Here is a 24,900-nt window from a genome sequence, read left to right on the forward strand (position 1 = left end):
GGCTGCAGAACAGGCCACCGGGACCAATCGGGAGCGCCCAGAATACCGCCACTTGCTGAACGCAGGTGCGTACTTCCAAAAGCTCTTTGTGGAAGTTGAATTTGCTGAGGCGTGTAGCGTCTGCGACCACCTCTCAACCCGATCGTGCGTCGTCAGGGTGTCGTGGCCCACGCGCGTGGTGATCTTCGCATACTCGAATATAAGCGTTTCCCCCGGTAGGACATCCATTCGTTCGGGCTTTGCGCCAAGTGCAAGATAGAAGTTCCCATTATTGACTTAGATAACCATCGAGGATGGTTACTACAGTATTATGTTTTTCAATCGGATGTAACTGTGCCTGCGGGAACTGGAGCCGACTGTCAGCCATTGATGTCTATTTCTGTAGCTTCAATCTCTACGGCGTTGTTTCTTGGCAATCTATATGCGGATAGAAGTAGCAATAGAAGTGGGACGTACGGCACCAAGGCAATGAGTAGGTTAGCTGTAACAAGTAACAAATGGCCTAATAAAGAAACGACAAAGAATGAAAGTGTCCAACTCGAGAGATCAGATAGAATTCGCTGAACTGTCAAAACTGATCAAAAAGGAGGAAATATGGGATATTCAAATTATAACGTGAGAAAGACTGAGAAAATACTAAAAAAATGTACGCAGCATGAAATCAGTGAGAAGGAAACTTGCCATACGACAAACCAAGATGTACGCACTAAAAGATAACCAGGCTCACATCATCAGCAATTTCTAAAATATAGTAAAAGCAGCGGAAGGATTCCAGACTGACTTGTACAGTAGTCAGAGCAGCCACGATACATCTATTCGAAGTAGTAATGAACAGGTTAGAGAGACTCCTTCTTTAACTAGCGATCAAAATAGAAGGGCCTTGACACGAAACGAGGAAAAGCGGCAGGAGAAGATGGAGTAACAGTAGATTTAATCAAAGATGAAGGAAACAATGCTTGAAAAACTGGCGGCACTTTATGTGATCTGTCTATTGATTTCAAAGGTCCCAGAGAACTGCAAGAATGCCAACATTATACTAATCCACAAAAAGAAAGATGTTAATGAATTGAAAAAATATAGGAGCTTGCTCCCTGTATTGTATAGAATATTCGCCAAGATAACTTCCAATAAAGTAAGGGCCACACGACTTCAGCCAACCAAGGGAGCAGGCTGGCTTCAGAAAAGGATTCTTTACAATGGATCACGTCCATGTCGTCAATGAGGTAATCGAGAAATCCACAGAGTACAATCAGCCTCTCTATATGGTTTTCATATATTACGAAAATGCATTTGATTCAGTGGGGGTACCAGCAGTCATAGAGGCATTACGTAAGGAAGGAGTACAGGACGTCTACGTAAATATCATGGAAAGTATCTACAGAGATTCCACAGCTACCTTAATTCTCCACAGAAAAAGTAGGAAGATACCTATAAAGAAAGGGGTCAGACAAAAGACACAATGTCTCCAATGCTATTCACTGCCTGCTTGGAAGCGGTATTCAAGCTATTAAACTGGGAAGGTTTAGCAGTGAGGGTCAACGGCGAATATCTCAGCAACCTTTGATTTGCAGATGACATTCTCCTGCTCAGAAACATTGGGGGCGAGTTACAACCAATGATTGAGGGCCTTAACAATGAGAGTGTAAGAGTGGGGCTGAAGATTATTATGTAAAGGACAAAGATAATGATCAATAGTAGGGTAAGGGAACAAGATTTAAGGATCGCCAGTCAGTCCCGAGAGCCTGTGAAGGAGTATACGTTTACCTAGGTCAATTACTAACAGGGGACCCGGATCACGAGGAGGAAATTTACAGACGAATATAAAGGGGCTGGAGTACATACGGCAGGCATTGTCCGATCCCAACAGGAACCTTGCGATTATCATCGAAAAGAAAGATGTACAATCAATGCATTCTACTAGTGCTAACATATGCGGCAGAAATTTGGAGATTTACAAAGAAGCTCTAAAACAAGTTAAGGACCGCGCAAAGAGCGATGGACCGAAGAATATTACGCGTAATGTTAAGAGACAGGAAGAGAGCTGTATGGATCAGAGAGCCAGCGCGGATAGCCGATATTGTAATTGACATGAAGCGAAAAAAATTGAGCTAGAGCAGGTCATGTTATGCGCAGGTTAGATAATCGGTGGACCATTAGAGTTACAGAATGGGTGCCAAGAGAAGGGAAGTGCAGTCGAGGACGGCAGAAGGATTGGTGGCGTGATGAATCGCAGGCGCTAGTTGCAATAGGTTGGCGCAGGGAGAGGCCTTCGTAATGCAGTGGACATGTAATAGAATTATCTTTATTATTATTATTATTATTATTATTGTTATTATTATTATTATTATTTAGGTTGTATTTTTATATGTTATAGACAAAGTGTTCCACTTGCGCAATATTTTATATTCAAGAATGTTAACACGAGCAATAGTGATTGGAAATTGCTTATGTATATCATAAGACGCAACAGAATAGCTCTGATAAGAAATGTAGACTGCAAGGCCAAAGTGAACAAAAGACCCGGTCGCGGTGCAGTTAAATAGGTAGTTGTCTGCGCGACTCCTAAATTTCCACTAAACTTTTCGGAGGCGTTACCATGAGCAAGCAGTCTTTCTAACCGCGAGCTCCAACTGTCAAGCGCATTTTACCTGACCAGAAAGTATTCCGTCGAAATCTCGACAAAGTTCAACATCAATTATTAGCATCTTCGTTTCAACCCATTCCACATACAGTCCAGTGAGCAGGTAACAGATGACCTGCGCAGTGGCTTTGATGTTTGGATATAGCAGTGTTTTTCTAGTGGTATCGAGAATCAGAATATAGTTCTTCCTTTTTCCAGAAGCCACATTTCACTGAAGAGCTGGCTCCAGCCTACACTATGAAAAAGCGGAGCGTGAGGTTTCTCGTTATTATTATTTTTAGTATTTTTTGTTTCACCGCCATTGTCTGAACAGGCACAGTCGTCTGTATTTTCTCCATGTGAAGCTATTGCCGCGTCAGGCGTGGCGTCCCTCTTATCTCTCCCGCCTAAAGTCGCTGTCGAGAAAAGTCCTACCTTTCAGCCTTCCTACGTGATCCACCAATTCCGGCGGCCATTAGCCTGTCAAACGTCAGGTGCCGTATAGAAGATTTGACCTCGAGCGGCCAACTTATCGCTCTTTTATTTTTCCTTGCGCGACTGCCTGCACTTAGGTGACTTCTCGTCGACGTCCACCATGTAGAGCACTGCAGAGAAAAAAACCACTCACTGCATGCGACTAAAAAGCGTGCAACGTGTGGCTGGTTGAAAGAAGCCCGCATAGGCCATGTAGCATTTGAAGGTCTTCATGCAGCTCAAAGAAGCACAATTTCTTTGTGGAGGCATGCGACGCCTAAGCGCGGAGAAAGTTAAAATGCTTGAAGCCATCCACTGCCAATGCGAGCAACTTCTTCCAGATATCTGATTGACCAAATCTGCGCTGGAAAATATTGACTTACGTAAGTCCATACGAAATCAGCGGGCTTTAATTACAAGTTTATGCGCCTGACAGTATGAGGACACTGCAACGATTTCATACCAGTTAGATCATGAACTCTAATAATCGGCACTTCAGACAGCTTACATAATGAAGAATTCGTATTTTGAGGATTTGAGTATTTGATTTGATTCGTATTCATAAGTCTTTTAAACACCTTCACGTTTTTTATCACCTACAAAGTGATTCGAAAGTTGTTCATAACAATTGTCATCATGTCATCGGTAATTATGTCTAACGCTGTATGGCCTTGCGGCACGTGAGCATTCCTTGAGGTCCTTGAGTTCCTGGTTCACACGAAACAAAGAAGCTATGCAATGTGACGGGGAGAAGTGGCGATGCATCACGAGTGCTACTTCTTTTTTAAACAGCTCGTTCTCATAAAATACGAAACAAATAGCTCTGCTCAGCACTATTCTTTGACATTTCGTAGCAACAATCATTCCACGCACGCAGATAAGGTTTTACACAAGAGTGGGGCATCCCAAAATTCGTTACAGCTGCAATGTTCATTAAAAATAAACACATTTTTTCAAGACCCTCTCTTGTCGCCTGTCGCATGTTTTGTCGACTTTGGGCGTTGCGTTCTTGCATGGAGTATTTTTGTGGCTTATCGAATTATCTAGCACTAGTAAAGGCCCGAATAAGTTCTTGATGTACTTGTTGATGTACCAAGGTGTACCTATGGCCACAACAGGAACTTTAAACACATGTTAGTGCACGCAAATGTCAGCCAACATCATGCCCCCGTAATGAAAGTATGCTGTCGCCCAAGTTGCAATGCCTGCGGGCACCTTCAAAGTGACAGAAGATTGAAAGCACCAAAAATAGTTATACAGACGACGTCAAATCTAACTTGACTTGTACAAGTTCGGATGTGATTTATATGCTTGAATGTTCCTCCTGTAACAAACAATCTATCGATGAAACGGGGCAATCAATGAACATCAGATTAAACAGATATCGCGCGTACACAACTTAAGCTCTTCATCTTAGTCAGATTTACGTTCTGAACGAGAAAGAAAATGCAGAGAATCATACCTTATCGATAAGTTCGAGACATTGCAACCAATAGGCATAAACGTTTCAAAGGGAGCTTTAGAATATATTGGCAATGCTAAATTTCAAGTTATAGGCAACAATTCTTAGTTTGGTTTGTTATCGTTTCTTCTCGTTTTTCTTTTCTTTGGGATTTGCCCTTTTATTTATTTATTCCATTTCAGTAACTCTTTTCTTTTTTCTCCCGAACAGCGGTTTCTGCCGCTCCTTCTATTATCTCTTTCAGAGACACGATAGCCCGCGACCGCCAGCGAAACAGGTAATAGAGGGCTGTAGTGCACGCCGTTGACACGCCGGCTAACACACAGGCTTTTACACGTGATTGACAGACAGCCGTGTCCCTCGCCTTGTGCACAGCACTCCTTTATTCTCAGTTCGACACCCTCGCTGCTAACGCGCCCTCACTCGTTGCCGCACCGAGCCGCCTTACACCCTCTCCCCTTAGGAGAACCCCAGCTATGTATACTGTGGCGAGGAGAGCATATGTCGCCTTGCAGAAGACAAGTCGACTTGTCGAAGCGTCGGCTCCTGCTTTCACCTTGTTCTCGTGTTGTTCATCGTCTTGATTTTCCATCTCCCGTCTTCCCTGTGTTTTCCCTGAACCTTAAACATGTTCAATGACCTGTGCGCAGACCAAATGAATCTTGGTTCTTCGAAGCTGTCCCGCCAGCTTCCACTGCATAACCTTGGTCTCATCTGCATCCAATAGCATGCGTTGTATAAGAAAATGTCAGCTTGTGGGGTTACGTCATATAAGTTCATGTGATACTTTCCCATCCTAGTTCGTTCAAGTTTTCAAAAGCTAGGGGCGTACGTGTCACCAACTTTTGGCATCCTCATTTCGCTTCACACCAGTGAGGTTATGGTTTCAAATTAGATGAAGCATGATATAAGTTCTGTGAAATGATAACCTCTTTCACGAGTGAGCACGTAGTGCTCATAATCATGTTCGAATTACTTTACGGTATTACAGGAGCCACGCGTACCTGCGAATCTTCTCAACATTCATGTACCTAATCCATGTTCACTGCGTAGATTAGCTAGCTTTGCAGCTCACTGCACCTTCTCATCTAGTCGCAATCGCAACTTCTGGTGTAATAAAAAAAGTAACCAGTGTGAGCAGCGCTAACGCGTCTGGCGTGCAAGGGAAAGCAAACGTGTATGTAGCTAAGAAAACAACGAATGTCTGCGATCAATATGCAAAGCTCATCACCTTGTGCAAGAACTTAGGATGTGTGTGGTAGCCATCATAGAGTCAGCAAGAGAAGTGCCGACGACATGCTTTCTAGTTTCATTTTTTTTCGTCCTGTAAACTTTCACTATAGCTGAGCCTGTCTAATAATTGTATTTGTGAAAATGTCCTTTGAAAAAAAGAAAGCATCCGACTCTCATTTTCACTTTTTTCGCGCTATCTGAAGAGGCGGAACATCTCGCACTCGGATATCTGGTGTTGTTGTATAGCTACATAGTTGACTGGCCCCTCTGTCACGGAGAGCACCTAAGCGTGCACACCAACGCCCACGTAGATCGACATGACAGCGGTCACAGCAACAAACAAACTCTATGGCTTCCGCAGGCGGGATCTGCCTTAGTGACTTGTTCGCCATCATGGGCCTTGAAAATAATCAATGCCTTTCTTCCTTAGCGCGTGACTCTTGATGACTTCCCTTGCTTTTCGCGCGAGATTCGATATCTCCGTTGTTTTTGTTCCCCCGGCCTCCTTTGTTTAGACAGAGCATGTGAGAAGCTGCGAATGACCCGAGTAACTCATGTTCTGTCTGCGGGAAAGGAAGCGTCTGTATTTTCTTTGTCTGGCTTCCGTTGATCTTGCGTGCAAGGCCCGCTATGTTTTGGCAGGAGGCACGAGGGTCTACACCCCAGTGCAACCTACTGTATGTCTGCATTTACCACTGCGGCATTTCTCACGTCACGGCGAGTTAGGCAGATAAAGACAGGATGGCTACGAAAACACCCGCCGCGGTTGCTGAGTGACTCGGTTGTTCCACTGCTGAGTAAGAGGTCGTGCGTTAAACTTCCGGGCATGGCGGCTGCATTCTGTTAGGAGCCAAAACGCAAAAACTCTTATGTACCGTGTTTTGTATGCACGATTATGGATCTCCCGTTGGCCGAAATTATTCTGCATGCCTCCACTACGGCACATCTGACAGCCCACTGTGCAGATTGGGGACGTTAATCCCCAGCGTTGTCTTTTATCTCCCCTACTAACAAGTTTTTCTTGTTCACTCCTTGCCACCCGAAATACGCTTTTCTCTGTCCTTACCTAAAAAATGCTCGACTATTGGACGTCTCCATCGTAACAGTTTCGGTAATGCATAAACGATATCAGATCCAGCGCTCTCCTTCTTCCCATTTCGCATATTTCAGTGTAACATATGTTAAAATGAAGCGCAAGAAGCACCGTTCTTGCTGGGCCACCTGCTTTAGAGACAAGAACGGAAACAAGTCAGTCAGTAACAAATATTATTCTCTGGTCATTGTTGTTCAACACCTTCACTTGAATCCTGAGGGCATCCTCTCCGTGCGAAACAGGGGGATATACAGCCTCATTGATTATCGACTGATTCTCGTCAGAGAAGCCTGTTATTTTGCGAGCGTCGCCTTCCTACGCATCTCGCACCTAAGATAGTGGCCACCTGACTCTGCGGCAAGGGTCTGTGGAACCTGTTATTATTTCTCATCACAGGAAGGGTAGCAAGTCGATGGCGGGGTAACTGTATTCCTTTTGTCGGTTTATATGACTTGATGGCTCATCTTCTCCAAGGTTGGTGTTGTGCCAGGACTTCAACGCATTTCTCCTCATCAGCGACGATCTGTCGGCCATCCAGCAAACAAGGTTTGTTCGATTTTTCCTGCGTCATTGTTTTTGCTGAGGTCCTTCATTATGCCTCACTGCACAAGTTGGTAAGGCAATGCCCGCCAGCGGGCCAAATACAATCACTGACCCAATGCCGTCAGAGAACCTGGGAACTAACATCGTCCACTCGGAGCACAGTAACAAAGTTCAATGTAATGACAAGGTCATAGTGAAATAAGGTAATATAAATTTGTCTATAAATGTAAGCGCTTTCAGTTTTGTTTACGTACAAATACCATATTCCACACTGTTTCTACAGCCTTCGGACTACGATAACGAACCATATGTAATAACTCGATTTAGCGATGGACATCATGCGAATTTCGCTGTCGAAAGACACGGCTAATTGGCAATACACGTCAGAGACATTTTGTTCTTGTTATCTCAAGAGGATAATTCAGTGTCCATGACACAACATGTGGAAAGAAAAGAATGAGTACTAAGTATTAAGAACAGTGATTCAGTGCCGAGCTTACCTTTCTTGAGCAGAAAGCCGGGCTTTTTCAGTTTTTTCTTTTTTTCTTTTAGTGGGAGCTTGTGCAAGCGTTAGGATTCTTCTGTAAGAGGTAAACATATGTTAACAAACTGAAAAGACGTGCGAAAGAAGGAATTGGTAAATATTTTAGGCTCATGGAAGCCCTTTTTTATTCACGACACAATTGCTATCCGTTCGCGGACATACTTGTTAGGCACCCAAATTTAAGCACCATTCTTGCCTACTGACAAATTTTAAATTCAATACCTTCAAAGATCTTGAATGGGCTGTCAATATATAGGATGGTTAATGTACACAATATGTCTTTGATGTAGTGGAGATGCGTTAATTAGGCAATTTCTTGGTGATAGCAGTCAGATTGATGCGAGGCCACTACTTCGGATTGGATAAGAATCACATCAATTATACAGAAATGTCAAGAAAGTACACCACTTGTTCTAATAAAAGGAAGGGCAAAGTAAACAATAACCGTAAGCGTTAGAAAAGATTGTTTGAAAAGTGCAAAACAAAAAGGCAGAAACAAAATACATCCAAATTTAACGTGGAAATCTCTTAAACTCAATAAAGACTTCTTGGAAGAAATAATTTGCTCATGTAAGTCTTCTATCTACATCCGTCTTCCTTCGCAATAGCTGGGCTTCAGGAAGTGGCTATGTGGTAGTGATTCATACCTAATGCTGCTCTATCAATTAAGCTTTCCTGACTAATGAGGGCATTAGATGCGACCTCATTTATACTGAGGTATTGTCGGATGTTCGCAAATGAGTGAGACCATGGACAGCTTTGCGTTATTAACCTGGCTCGCCTACTCTAATTCTGACATTTTTGGGCTGTATCTACGGCGAAGTTTCTACGTGGCTTGCACATACTCAAGCAAGCTTTTGTTGTGCTGTTGAATGCGCACATCAAACTCCTGAATACTGCGCCTTTGGCACCTGGTGACAGATACTGAACCCTCAAATTTTGCTTGAAATCCGAGCAGGGCTGCAACGACTGCAGCATGCTGCATATCCATGAAAGGCAATCAAGTAATACGCCGATTTAGCATGTGCTGCTCCTACGTCCTGACAGCTGTCATGCACATGCGTTTCCAGCTTGTCCAAGACGTGTGCTACTGACTGTAGCTTATCGTAGTCTTTACAAATCGGAGTCGCTGGTTCTGTAGCCGCGGTGCTGCCCCCTGCAACAACGTAAAGCGTCGGCAAATGCTATCACCAAAACTGCCACACTTTCTAATGTCGTGCCAGTCTTTTGCTCGAGCCATATAGGGAAGCGCGGGAGTGAAGTTTTTTTTCTTTGGTGCTCGTCGTTGTTCATTTTTTGCGAAAAAACTTGTAAAGGCAAGGTTCAGTAATACCGACATAGACAGGTAGTCAAACCACGTTGGGTACCTCTCCTGAAAATACGAACTTTCTGGTATCCGCGCACCATTTTAGGCTAGACGGAAGCCAAAGTTATTTGCATGCAAAGCAGGAATGTTTAATCACTGGAAACTCACATGACGAAAAAAAGCGGAGCACAGCGTCTTCGCCTCCTAACTTAAGCTGGACGTTTCTGCGTTCACACTGACTGAACCATTCCCGCTGCCACAAAGGCTGCTTATATATCAACGCTGCTGATCAACGCGCATCGCAGTACGTAGCACTCGGTAGTGATGCAGCACATCTTTATATAGAATGCTACGGCATTCTTTGCAAGTGCTACGTGCATTGTGACTACGCTTTTATTCTAAAAATTTCAGTCTACAAGTATACAGCGAATGAAACAAAAAATTATGCGTATACAGATACGCCGTCAAACCGATTCAGAACGTATATTACGTATATATACGGTGACAAGAACTCTGTTTTTGTTTTCCATCTGGTGGCTCTGAGTGTTTACGGAATGGCGGGTTTCTCCAATAAAACAAGGACGGTAGATGCCACAGAAAGAAATGATCCCAAGTAAAAGCGCAAGTCCTCCGGGAAATATCTTGCCGCTCGCGCCGCAGTACCGACATTGTAGCACAGTACACCACCAGCATTGCCTCCGTGCATTACATAGCTTATAGAGACTCACTGTCGCACGCATGGCTACTCTTCTTATAGACAGTTAGACGAGAAGCAACAATATAAAAAAAAGAAACAAAGATTGGAGTACCATGGCGCAGCCGACCTTAGCTGGGCATGCTCTCAGCCCTTGAAGCACACCGCTTATCGACCACAAAGGCGCTTATTACTGCGGCATGAACTACAATAAGTAATCTGAGGCGAGATTGAGCTACGTCGTGCTAAATGAGAAGAAAATAGAACATGTGCTCGTGGAAAGTTTTGATCAAGCGTTAGTAGTGTCTCCTTAGAGTCATGCCTTCATGTGACCAACGCTGTGTGTTCCAATAAAGGATGTCCGCTTTGAACAGCCAGGGGCCACTTGTGTGGAAAAAGACGTAACATTATGGGAAAACATTGATTTACAGTGGAGGAAAAGAACTAGGAAGCTTACCAGCAAGTAAGCGGCCTGTATGGTGGGCAACACAGTAACAAGGAACGTGAAGCGAAACGTCAAAGGGGCTGAGATAATCTCATGGGTGCAGGCAATGGAAAAGAAAGCTGCCATGAGAAACTACGTAAGAGCAAAGAACGAAATCAGGAAAGAAACAATTTATGATAACTCAAAGGGAAGCTCATTACTTTTTGAAGCGAGATCAGGATGCCTCAGAATAGGCATTTATGAAGCGAGATATAAGAAGGATGAAGAAGCGTGCGCTTCCTGCGGTAAAGCTAAGAAAATGACGGAGCATGTTTTATTAGTATGTGAAGATATCTGCCCAGCGGTCGATTTAGGCACCACTGGGCTCCTTGAAGACCCTCGGTTCAGCGAGAGCCGGGGGAATGTTGAAATGTCCGCAATAGAGATTAGTAAGAGGCGATTGGAAGATCGGTGAAAATAGGGAAACGACAAGCAACGGAGGCGAACAAAAACAAAGTTCAGAATAGGGGCTCGGAAACGTTGGTTAGAGAAATTCATGGTGGCTTTTTTTCCTGTTCTTTTTTTAGCATAGATTGGACAGTAGGCAATATAATAACAGGAGCTTGGTGGCGCTACCCACCGCCCCGTTCTAAGGGGACGCTCAAAGCGTGCATGCAACCGTCCGTCCGCCTGCCCGTCCATTCATCCATCTATCCACCCATCCGTCCATGTAGCAGATAATATGGCTGCGTAGTTGAAGATTCAACTCATGCAGGCTAAGATTTATTGCATACTACCAAGCGCGTTTTAAAAACGATGCTGTGATGGAGTTGACATAAAGAAACAATGACAGGTTGGTACCTTGACAGACCAAGAATTTCTTCCCTTACTTTTGTAGAAATTTGAGGCAAAGCTGCTCAAAACCAACGCGAATAATTGGTGTAGGAATGCAGAAGTCATGCAGTTTATACTAATTCTGGTGCCGTGCACGGAGTGAAAATAATAAAAAAGATGGAGAAATATCTTCAATGCTACACCTATTTTCATACTGTGCCACGACGTCGAAGACAAGGCGCTGCAAAGAGTGACAGTGAGAAGAACGCTCAAATCATGAGGGGCACCTTTAACACACGCGCTGTGGATGAAGAAGTCTATAGAGGTGAAAAAGCACGTTTGCTGAGATCTGACAACGGAAATTATAATGGATATAGTTCATCGGCAGTAACGAGCATAAATGTGTATGCTATGTGAGCGGCGCGATGAGCATACGCAACATTTGTTGCAAACAGCTCGTAAAGTATTACTTTTTATTCTCCCTCAGCTGCTGAAATACCGAGAGCCATTTACTCCCATTTTCCCTTGGGAAGCCAGGTATCTAAGTAGCCACTTTCTTTTACAATAACTTTCTTTATTTGTCGAAGTGGCTGCGATGGTTTGTTACAAAGAGCATATCGTGTTTCCAACGCTTTGATTTCTTGCGTTATGTCCGTGTCTTGTAAGATAACTGCAAGCGCGAACACAATTGTAACAGCTTTAATACGAACTTTTCCTTGTTTGATTTCTACTTTCTCCCTATGTAGTTAGATTTTACAGATTCGCACAGTGTAAGGTATAACATTCATTCAACTATCTTTTCTAGCATAGCTTCAAGTTAGCTACAATAATTCAGATAATAGGGCCGCATATATTTGCAGTAATGGTAGAAGTGCGATCCTGTGTCTGGGAATGGGGCAATGAAGTTACGATATAGGTTCAGCACTGTTACTCCATCAACTTTACCATGGTAACACAGTTAACACAATAGCGCCCACTAAAAATAGTATTGCAACAGTGCACCTCTCTCAAGGTGGTTTTATGTTCAGTAAAGTCACAGATAGATGCTCCATACAGCCTGGCTAACTCAGAAGTGAATAGGGCACATGGCGAAAGAAGATGAATCTTTTCAAACGTTATAAGCGCGCGTGCCATTGAAAGCGCATCGATAATTCTTTTTTTTTTCGCGGAAACCCATGAAGAGACGAACACCTTGTGAACCAGAGATTCTGCACAATTAAGTGGCTCTGTGCGGTGGCTTAAACGGCACGATCCAGTCGTGCTAGCATCACAGGGCATTTTTTGAAGCATAACCTAGCTGTAGTCTGAACATCTGTCGCCCTGTGTGCAGTCGATCACCATTGCTGCATATAGAAAGGCCTTCATATCCAGTAGGTGTGGTCGGTTGTCCATGAAACAAATGGACGGCTCCGTATGAGCGACCTAAGGCGGCATACGATGTGCAGCCGAAAGTTTTCATAGTCACAACCGCATCAGACGCTCTGGCGTCATCTTTGGAGTAGAACGAAACAAACTCCTTGTTTACAGGAGGTGAAACTAATGGAAATTGGCGGAATTAGGGAATATACGTTGACGTAGCACGCACTGATTACAACTACGGCACCTGCCCGTCTAGACGCTCGCATCACGGTAATGTCTGCGCTTTGTTCGGAGAGTGCGAACGTGGCGGACCTGTGGTTGATTTTTCAAGGGCATTTATACAGTGAGCGCTTATGGAGGCATTGTTGTCGTGTAAGCCTGGACAGGGTTGCCGATCAAGCAATTGTAAAACACTTCTGAGATCATGCAGGAGTGAAAAAGAAACGGAATCTACTCTTTCTTGAAGCGAAGGTTTGTACCAACGAACAGAATAAGTAACCTTAATGCGTTTAATCTACGAAATATATATAGAACTTCTGTTTATATTCTTCTTTCTTCAGCCTTCCAAATCGCACCATTTACGTCAGCATCGCGTACACGTCGAGAACGAGGAGCATATACGCTTTGCCCACTCACATGCTTGTTACCCAGATTCCATGCCAAGCGTCAGAAAGAAGGTTACTTACGATCGCCTTTGAGCTGCAGCTTAGCGTACCATTCTTTCTTTCTTTCTTTCTTTCTTTCTTTCTTTCTTTCTTTCTTTCTTTCTTTCTTTCTTTCTTTCTTTCTTTCTTTCTTTCTTTCTCTCTTTCTTTCTTTCTTTCTCTCTTTATTTTTTTTTTTTTTTAGGTATCGAGTTTTGAAGCCATACACGTAACTTTCTGACGTGTCTCCCTGAATTCTTCACATGCTGTACCCACCGGTGAAAGAGCAAAAGCCAGTGCGGGCTATGCTTCATTCCACTAAAACGCTCCACATTCTAAGGAACTAAACACGCGTTAACGAATCTTTGCACAGATTTTATCCCACACTAGGTTCTGCGCCACTTAGACAACGCAACCTGTCGTAAACATCTATTGAGGTGCCAGTGGGACAGCTGTGCTAAAAGCACAACATGCAGCAGCACTCTCTATAGCCTTATTGCTTTGAGAAAGAAGGGGAGGCATTCGTCTAGAATTTAAGTATATTACCTTTGTTCCTGTCCCATTTTTTTTCATACAAATATCTATGCTTCCTCTTTACAGTGAGTCTGCCGTTGCTAATTCTTTTTCTTCCGAATCAGGTAGTAAAATTTCTACGATCATCTTGAAACAAATATTTCATTTTGTTAATGATAGACTTAAACGATGAGTTCTTCACGGTGAAGAAACTGTGCCTTTAGATTCCGGAAATTCTAATTCATAAATTAAACAAACGGTATAGCAGGAAACTGTTATGGCAGCTTAATGCGCATGCGGTGAGGCAGTTGGACGAGCCTTCTCGCACATTCTTCCCGGAGATCTATAGCTTGCATTGCAAGCACTCGAACGCTACAGAAAACAGTGAAAACGCAGATTACTGCGTGTTTGCACAGCTAGATTCTGCGTCTGATAAATAATAAACCATAGAAGCTTGTGAAAGGAAACTACACTAAAGGAATATTCTCTCCACATTGTTACACGTTGTCAAAGGATTGTTCATAAGATAGACCCCTTTTGAAGGGATTTGATAAGGGCATGGACGTTGCCTTCTGGAACCGAAGAGTCTTTGCTATACATCTTTTAAAAGTTGCTAAGTCATATTCTACCAGTACTCTTAAAAAAATATCGGGGGGGGGAAACTATTTTTGACCGTAATAATGTTACTTTCAAGGAGTTAAGCAACATATTTGTAATTTCCATATTGAAGAAATTTTTCGTTAATGCACGTAATTCCATTTATAGTGTTATATATTTCGCCTCAACCTGTAAAACTGGGCCTATTATACAACGGCCACTGTGATTTTGTCCTATGTGAACATGGCTAGGCGGGGATTCTTTTCGACTGCACTCTTTGCTACATCTCAGTAAGAAATGAAATATTGGTTGGCTGATTGATTGAACACGGAGATCTGGGGCATATATTGAAGCCGAGTGTTGATAGAATGATGGAATTGCAGTAAGGGACCGTGCGATGGAAAGGCAGTTTCAGACACACCAGAAATGCGTATAGAGCTGTGTTGTTTTTCTACAATGCCACCTCCTTACTCCGGCTGAATGTTGACTTGAGCTGGTTCACAAGTCATAATTAAGAAATGGAATGATTCAAGACTGTTTCGGAAAAAGGACGAATAGCCAGTCCTGGCTTATCCGCTCTCTGTCTGTTTGTTTTGAGCTGTGAATTCCTCTTTCCTCTTCGTGGACAGAGAACATAAGGAACAGATGATAGGAAGGTTAACCAAAAAAAAGCATCTGTTCGCTACCATACACAGGAGAATGCAGTGAAGAAGATGGAAATACTAAAGAGGGAGGAAAAGAGAGAAGGTTCTTTTCATGTATTGTGACATTGTATTGACGGTAAAGCACAAGTCGGAGCTAAAACGTCGGGTCATGTACCTAAATACCTATTGGGTGAATAAAATGAGTCGCACTCATAGCCAATTGATAGCGGCAGGCACAAATCGACAACAATGGTTACTGGGCGAGAAACATTCACAGTTAAGCATAACAATGTACGCGTGATAAATGCACGTACTAGGGAAATAAGATCTGGTGAAAAGTAGTTACTCAGGCCCATGTATGTTAAAGAAAGAAAAAGAGCAATCGCGTGCGTAATAGAAAGTGCACAAACCATCCTAGGAAAAAAAATTACGGAGCTGTTTTTATTTTTTATTTTTATTTTATTTTGTTTTATTTTTTATAAACCATTTTTTATTACAATTCTAGAAAAATCAGTTGAATGAGGCGCACTACAATACCTTCTATGCTCATAGAGCTTAACAGCATAACAGTACATTTCTCGGTGAGTGGAATGCAGTGATGCAACGCATTTATTTCTGGCCACTTTCCTGTAGTTCTTGTTCAAGTTTCTTCCTCTACACCCCCCCCCCCCCCCCCCACACACACACACACATAAACAATTTGCGCGCCATAGCGATTCGCGTAGGGAGGGACTCCAAGTAATGGCCAAGCGCGAGAGCGCTACTGAACTGAATTTCTCGAAGTAAATTGCGTCAAGACATTCGTAAAATACGACTTATACACAAGCAAAAGGGATGGTAGCTTGGTATTGTAATTCTAACTTACGAGAATAATGGCATCGCCACGTGTCGATATCGCCTGATGAAGTAATCTGGTGACGTCATCACGTCAAACGTTCCTTCACGCGATGACGTCTTCATCAAGTGATGATGCTACCTGATAACGTCATGTGATGCCGCTTGGCGGCATATTGTGCGATTCTTGCTTCTTTGCACTCTCTCTCCGGGATCGGCCCACATTTCGGCGTGAGCACTGTGCACGCGGGAACGAAAAGTCGTGATTAACTACAGGCTACGAATTTCGCTTCAAAAGGGCTTTTGCGAGTTTCACTTGTAAATGTTTGCATACGCCGATCGGTACAAGTTGCTCCAGGCAAATGCGCCCTTATGCGGGAACAATAAGCCGGAACGAACTACGCTCTATTTACGCATGTGCGCGCACAACATCGGGTACCATGTGTTTATGAGACTACGATGAAGGCGGAATGAGCGAACAAGGGGTGCAGCAGTCCAGTGTTTAGGTTGGAACTCACAGAAATAGAAAGACCTGCCCCCTTCCGCGATACCTCTAAAGGTCGATGCGTTTCTTTCTCTCCGGGGTTATTTACCAAGCGGAGAGAGAGAAACAACTTTATTTGCCACTGTAGGGTTGGAAGTTAGGGCAGGTAGGCCTAGTGTGACTCCCAGGTGGGGGCGACGTCTTGGGCCCACGAGACGAGTGCCAGTTGTGTTTTCTTGCCTGCCCTTGTCAGCAGCTGGTTCCAAGCCTCCTCGTTCCAAGCCTCCTGGCAGTAATGAGTGTGGGAGAGGGTTACCCTCGCATCCCCAGAGAATGTGTGCCCGAGTGGCGAACACTTCATGGTCGCACTTAGTACAGACAGGTTCGTAATCCCCGCAAGTGATTCAATAAAGCCTCGAATGACTGAGAACGGAACCGGTCTGCAGTCTGCGAAGCATCGAAGCTTGCGCTCGGTCGAGGTCGAAGTGGGGAGGTGGGTACACGCGTCTAGTCTCCTTCTAGAAGTTAGTAATTTCAGCATAGGATTTGGGGGCCTCTGCGAGAGCATCAGGGTACAAGGGGCCGTCCACCCGGTTTATGTCGAATACTACTGAGAATAATACTGAGAATTGCTCAAGGCAAAGGGTTTCGAACGTGTCCGAACATGCCCAAACATATGTTTAGGAATGCCTTCGCTAATACTGCCAAAAAATGACAACATCTGACATTGGCGCTGAGCGAAGCATACTTATGCCTATACGTAGAGGAACCCCTTGGGTTTCCTTTGTAGCACGTAGTTACGTTTGGGTGGATGACTCATTTTCCCTTCATTAATTTCTTCTCTCCACCTGGCGCGTTTCCGCAGAACCATTACGTCAAACTCTTGCCTTTGCTTTTGAGTTGTTGATAAATTCGAATTCGCCTGCCATCTGCCAGCCGCCTGGTTAAGCGCATATGGTAGAGCGGCTGCCCCGGAAAGGCGGTGGTCCCTGGTTCGAGTCCCGTACCAAGACGGATTTTTCTTCAACTGCAACAATTTTCTTTCGAGGAACCCGTACATGTTTGCTTTGAGGCACTTAGTTACCTTTGGGTGGATGTCTCATTTTCTCTTTACTAACTACTACTCTCCACCTTGCGGGTTTCCGCAGAACTATTACGTCATACGTGTGCGCGTTCACCAATTTCTATGAGGCACAGGATTTGCACGGTGATTAGATTTTACGTATGTCCAAGGCATCATACATGATAAGGCTTATTAAAATACGACATCTGGATGTAAGTAGAAACCAATGTCTGTTGAAAAGCTACAGCTGACTTTGGTGCACATTTACAATTATTCCCGCAGGCGTAGTTTACTGTAGAAAAGCAAGAACGTGATTTTAAATGCGGCAGACAGCTGCTATTATTTCGTCCCGGGAATGCAATGAAGAACATAGGCCTTTCGTTGTTGTAGTGAGGGAGCTGTTCGCAGGATTGAAGTGCATCTCGGAGACCTGTGATATATCCTTGTCGAATTTGATGACAGCAATTCTTTATACTAATACTTTACAGCGTTTTCCTTCTTTAGAATTTGTACCTAGACACAGATTCTTAAGCTTACAGCATTGGGTGTCTGTGCCTACGCATTAGCATAGTGAACCGCTAGCAGATATAGAACATCTATTTGCATGCCTCATGTAATGCGAATACCCGAAGGTATCGATGTTACAAAGCGCTGAACATCTTATTTCTTATAACGTCTTTTTGACTGGCTATAGTAACGCCATTCCCATAATATTTCTTTTCCTGCTCGCTTGGGTTTTCATTTGTACAAAAAAAAAAAAAAAACACCCACAGTAAAACAACTTAAGTATAGACAGAAAGAAAATCTGGGCCGAAAACAATATTGGAAGTTCTCGCTCTCAAAAATTCGTTAGTATTTAAAATAAATGACAAATGTAGCAAAAGTTCGAAAAACAAAACAGTCGAGGTGCTGTTTCTGCAAGAGTAGAATGGTGAACACTCAGAGAGCACAAGAAAGGACAATATTAGGTAGTTTCCCGCATTGTTTGCTGTGAAGGGCGTCGCAGTGAACGCCAGAACATATGTTTGCGTTTACTTGGCCATACAGGCATTGTGTCGAATTGGAACGCCAGACTATGGCTGCTCCTGCTTAGAAAAAATAAAACAACGTGAAATTCACACCGAATGAACAAAAAAAAAACGGTGTGAATCTGGTCAGTAATTTACATACTGAGATTACATTTTCGTGTATACTCACGTTGAAGAGCAGCTGCCCTTTTGTTTAATATCCACGTCATTGCAACACTGACGAATTAAGAAATAATGCGAAATAAGCTATTAATATGAACAGAATTTACCTTAGCCAAACACATGAAACTTTCTAAGAGCGCAGTACAATGGATTTATTCTTTGTCTGCCGTAAAATTATAATGTCTACGTGGCACCTTCAAAAATGATTATTTAGGAGTCACTTGAAGCAGTGCTGCTACTAAATAACATTGAAAAATAGAGCATTCGCTCGGGAATAGGGGTTCTCTCTTCTGGCTGCCCTTCATTCACTCTCTATGCCTCTTTCACTGCAATGGAGCAGGAAAACAATACGCATTCTCTACAGCATTCCAATGACTCGTGGTTGGACAACAAAGCAACGCGGGGCAGCGCGCTAGCAGGTCTTGAATTGTTACTGCATTTCCGCCATGCTGACAGCTCTGAACAAGTGTGCACATGTAGTTGCAGTTACCAAAGAAAGACGCATTTGTCACTGGTAACCACGTAGTCCACTGAATGCCCTAACGGTTTATTCATTCCTACGTCTGTGTCTGTGTTCTGTGGGAAAGCGAGTTCTTCGTGGCAACTTCCTTTCGCAATGTGGGAGAATGAAACACAAAGGACCCGAAGTTTGCACCACTATGGAATAGTCTCAAGTATCTTAACTGTGTTTGTTTTAGGTAAGCATAGGGGGTAAAAAACATATAGTCAGATTGTGATTAGTGTATTTGTTAGCATGCGTCGGACATGCTAGATCGAGCATTGCCTTTTCCTATCTTATTGGTGCTGTTGTGATCTCCCCTTTCTTTATTAAATGCAGACACACTTAACAACAGGTTTTGCACTACCTGTATTACAAAAGCTACACGCTTGATTCAGTAAGGGTTTCTCGCAATGACCGTACCATGTAAAAAAGCGTACAGGGCGTGGGGTTTAGTAAAGGCTGGATTTATGCACACGGCTTTAGCTGTTTCTTTACCAAATCATTTGTTATATTATATTTATTCCCTACGAACTTAAACTCAGCGTAACATTTAGATCTCCTGGGCGCCGTGAAAAATTGTGTGCTTTAGAGCACTTTGAGTCCCACTATCAGATTCACTGTAAACATAGTTACAATGGTTAACGCAAACTTTAACGTCTGGACAGCTTTTTCAACGAATTTCATTTTTTTTTGCCTTGTTTTCTTCATCTTGACTTGGCTTAGTCCGGACCAATCTATTTCTACAAGCCGTCTTTAACATCTTGCTGCTAACCATGCGATACTAGTGCACCCTCAGATAGGAAGTTCCCGCCAAAGGGGCTGTACAGTTACTAAAAAAACCTTGCCGGGATAGCACAATTCAAATAAATTTGGAGAGACGAACTAAGGGCACAAGATTGTTTATCCAGAATGGCCGCCGCTGCAGGTGACCGTCGAGTTGTCCGCACTCGTACTACTCTTTATGATACTGATGATAAACACGGAAACGCTGTATTCGGTATAAGTAAATTGGGTGATAATTTTTTGTGAGCGCTTGTAAGTGAGAAGGGGCAGCGATGGAGAACCACTTTCCGGGCTTTATGTAAGAGAATGACACTGCTTTATAACCGGACAGTGAGAAAGTATTCAGCTTGCAGGTATATGACAAGGTAAGGACAAAGATGTGTTTAGTGTAAAGGAAGTGGGATTCGTGTTGTGTAATTGTACGGCTCATAAACCAATCACAATACAGAAAAATGCGATATTAACGGTAGCCCAGACAAAGGATGTAACAGTACACTTGGATAAAAGTGAGTAAATAGCTTGATAGAAAAACACGAGGAAGCAACGACAGCCAAGAGCAACGCCGCCCTAACAAACACAGATTTATGAGTGTATAACATTACGAAGTAGTGAGGGGCCTTAAAGAGGTAGTGGTTCCACGCCTTCTGCTTGCTAACACTGTGCCATGTTCCAATCTGAAATGAAGTCGGACGCGAGAATAATGGGAGACACTGAAGGCGCATTAAAAAAAAGAAAGAATACATTCACTGAGTGTCCTATGAAAAGCCGGAAGCCAAGATTGAAATCTGCTTCAAAAGACAACTAAGCTCTATGAACGAAAATAGACAACCGGCTAAGTTTCATAAATATGTACTCGTGTAGAAAAATATGGGAATTCAGAATGGAGGAAAAATAAAGAAACAGGAAACTAAGAATTTTCATTAGCGGGGTTCACCGCAGCAGAGAAAATTGCTTTCAACCTAAAGTAAGACAGTGCAGAAACCGCATACAGAATAGTTGAAACGAAGAACAGACTATGCATATAGCAATGGAACTACAGGTAGCAATAAAAAGAGAAATGAAGTGGAAGAATATTTACTGTGATTCAAAGGGCAGCACCCTATATTTCGAAGCTAGATCCCGCGTCTTAAGGACACGCCGTGACATGAAAAATTTTCAGGTGAATACGATTCCTACGTAGCTTGTGGAAGAGGTGCAAAAACCGCTGACTGTATTCCGGTAGAGTCCACAGTATACTTTTTCAACAGCACGAGCGATTAAACTAATTGTACACTGAAATTTGAAAATTGTTTAGCGGCTCCAAGTCTTGCGCTTTAATACTAGTAGCGTAAGTGAATCGGTGGTGAATACTTGTACAAGATGGGCTACAACAGCGTTACGGCGCAACCAAGAGTGGCGCCAGTCAGAAGAAGATGATTTGACGGGTAGAGGCGAAATCGGTCTCGACAGCCATCTTGTTTATGCTTCGCTGTGTATCTTGTAAATATTGTAGATACATCTTTATATGTGACTTGTGCAACGTAACAAATTGGTGAGAGATCCGGGATAGCCACGAGAAACAACAACGGAGCTCCGCAGTGGTCGCCACCTCGGACGGGACTAGACCCGACGTGGCGCGGCCCACATCAGCGCCTACAACCCCGATGGTTGTGCTGCCTCAGCCGCGCGATCCAGGAAGGTTCCAGGAATCCTGGAACCACTTAGACTTGGAAGACTGGACCACCACGTATGATCGTGTAAGTGCCCTCAACAAATGGGATGCGAGAATTATGTCAGCTAACTTGGTATTCTTCCTACAAGGCACGGCGCAGGTGTGGTATGACAACCACTAGGAAGAGCTTAACAACTGGGACACGGGCAAACAGAAGCTGAGGGACTTTTTCGGCGATCCCTCCGGGTGGAAGAGCACCGCTAAGAAAGAACGAGCGATCCGCGCCCAGACGTCCATAGAGTCATACGTCTCTTACATCCAGTGCTGGCGCTGTGCCGTAAGGCCGACAGCGATATGGCTGAGTCAGACAAGGTTGGCATCCACTGAAGGGGATCGCTGATGATGCTTTCAACCTGCTCACGTGAAAAAATTCTGAAACAGTACAGGACATCATAAAAGAGTGTCAATGTCTTGATCAGGCCCAGAGCTGCTTCATTGCACTACCGTTCGCACGTCTGCCGAACATAGCTGTGACATTCTCTTGTGACGTCAGGCTAGGAGTACAGCGACCATCATCATCACATGACCTGACGCGAATACGGCGGCGACAACTTGAAGCCACGGCACCTACAACACTTTCTTCCCGCCCCAGTGAGCTGAATAACTTCTCACTTAAAGACCCCAATGCACAATGTACGATTGGGTAGATGGGCGCTACGGCTCGAAGAATAATCATTCGCTTTTTTATACAAGTCAGGCCGTTTGCACAAGAACGCCGACTGTCTCTCCCGTCATCCTGTCAACCGTCCTGAATATGATGCGCATGACACCGACTCTTGTGTCCTGGCCATTTCTGATCTGCAGGACATTCGCACTGAACAACGGCGTGATGACTGCTTACGTGTTCTCATCGATCGTCTCAATTCTGGACATTCGGAGCCTACGCTGCACATGTCCGGGCTCCACGACGCCGTTCTCTACCGTCGCAGTTTACTCCCTGAAGGACTAGAATTTTTACTCGTTGCATCGCGCCATTTCCGGACATCGGTTCTTGAGCAGTTGCATGATGCCCCTACTGCAGGCTGCCTTGGCCTTTCGCGTGCTTACGACCGCGTACAGCGCCGTTTCTACTCACCAGGTCTGTACCGCTTTGTGCACAGCTGCCTTCGAGCATGTGCGCTCTATCAGCGCCGCGAAAAACTTGTGCTGCCCGCTGGACGCCTTCACCCCATCGATGTGCCATCAGAGCCATTCTTTCTCGTCCGTCTCGATCTTCTCGTCCCTTTTCCGACGTTGAAATCTGGCACTAAAAGGGCCGTTGTTGCGACTGTTGCGACGCGATCATGCGAGGTTTGCGTATACAATCGGTGCAACTGAGGTGGCAGATAGCCTTTTATATTATTAAATATGTGTTTAGAAAAAGTTTATTCAACAAGAGACGATACGAACAATGAGTCACAATTACATCACAATTCCACCAGGACGATCACATATACAAAGTGCGAAGCACTGTATACACTGTACGTTTTCAAAGAAGTGTCCGAGTCCTCACTCACTAACACATAACCACATAGACCCACGCAGCAAACAGTTACACATGAAATGTCACATTATATAAAATGATGTTGATATACACAGTGTGAGAAAATGGTTCTGTACAATGATGATGCGACAGAGACATTTTGCACAATTTTGAAGTGTTGCTATGAGATGGGTATATACAAAAATGATCAGGTATACGAGATCACGCACACACAGAAGTCGCAAGCACCTACATTCTGTGCACATTAAGCGAACACTTCTGATGGTCTGGCTACAAGAACGAGGCTGGTCGAAAATTAAGCCGTACGCGTCCATCAGCCACCGACACGAAACGGCATGACCACTGTCGAAGGAACTCTTCTTCTCCAAGGAAGAACAACTCCGCCGACAGAAACGACAGTAGCTCAGAGTAGAGCCTCCCCAGAAGTGGAAACAGAGCGCGGCGACGACGTCCCGCGGCAACTGCCTCGCACCGGTTACGCCATAGCCAAAATACTCCCGCAGCAATTAAAAGCCGTGCGACGTGGCCGCTTGAGCAGCGACCAGATGTAACAAAGCGGTTAACTCCAAGGCCACGGAAACCAGTATGCACGGCCCTCCAAAATATCCTGGCAACGACGCATTGCAGCAGCACATGTTTATTGGATTCTTGAAGGGGGCAACTCGGACACAGCAAAGATGGGACAATGCCCCACCACTCTAGCCTGTCACAAGTTGGAAGCACTTGCCCCCCTAGATGCCACATGAAGTCACGTAGGTGGCCAGACAGAAATGATGCCCTTATCGCATCCTACGACACATTATTGAAAGGTGCGAGGCATGCTGGGGGAACTAGAGTAAACAGTAAAGCTGACATAGTATCTACTACACGGTTTTCAAGAACGTCTGCATCAGTACATACCTGTTCCATGTGGTGATAAAATGCCACGGCCGTACAGTAAAATGTAGGTGCGTTTACGACTTGTTATCCGCGATTTATGTGCACGCCCGGTAACATGAACCGAATTTTTGTGCCAAGGAAATGGCAAGGGCGTTCACGTGCAGGACACTGATCACGTTGTAACAGGCGGAGCAGAAATCGCAGAGCAAGCCGCCGGCAGCAGACAGATACTGATGGGAACGCGAACCCACCGCGAGAGCGTAGTTGCCCAAGCGCCGCGCGGCAGACCAGTTCTGTACTTCCCGACCAGAAGAAGGAACCGAGAAGGGACTGCAGAGACCTAGTAACCCGTAATGGTGGCTGTACAACGTGACAAACGTACCACATTCGGCCACAAAAAACAGACGGTGCTAAGCACCTTCTTTCTAATAGGGGTAAATCATACCCTTGAACATCTTGACTATTTCGCCTTACATCATCAAGAATTGAGAACCACAAAGAGTCTTATATGCCACCATAGGTGTAATCAAGGCCTAAAATACGAAAAACAATTGCTTTTTTGAAGACGGAAAAGGGAACTTAGGCGTGTCTGTGGTGAACCAATGAACAAATAACGACCATTTTGAAAAATTTAGCACAGCATCTGAAATATTTCCGTACTCAGTGAAAATTCGAAGGCTCCGGGATAAGCTATCTTCATTCCTGAGATATAATGTGATATCATCGACGAAGGCTGCCATCTTCACAACACCGCTACCAGGCAGTGGGAGACCGCATACGCAAGGGTCTCTCACTACTGAGCGCAGAAACGGCTCAAGGCTGAGCACAAAGAGTACTGGGGGTGGAGGGCACCCTTGACGAACACCACGAGTAACAAAAAACGGCGCACTTTCACGACCATCAAGGAACGATGTACTTCGGATATTTCATTAGGCATTCTTAATATGTTCAACAAAATTTGACAAAAAGCCGAATGCGGTCAGTACA

General features: G+C 44.2%; 1 long non-coding RNA gene across 1 annotated transcript in view; it reads right to left on the bottom strand.

The window, feature by feature from the left end:
• Positions 1-7,792: 7,792 nt before the first annotated feature.
• LOC140215947 (uncharacterized) overlaps positions 7,793-24,900 on the bottom strand; it is a 521,743-nt gene continuing 504,635 nt past the window's right edge. Inside the window, exon 3 of the long non-coding RNA XR_011892548.1 lies at positions 7,793-8,006. This is a non-coding gene — a long non-coding RNA (uncharacterized lncRNA). The remainder of the gene's footprint in view (positions 8,007-24,900) is intronic.

Source organism: Dermacentor andersoni, chromosome 2 (assembly GCF_023375885.2).
Source record: "Dermacentor andersoni chromosome 2, qqDerAnde1_hic_scaffold, whole genome shotgun sequence".
NCBI lineage: Eukaryota > Metazoa > Arthropoda > Arachnida > Ixodida > Ixodidae > Dermacentor > Dermacentor andersoni.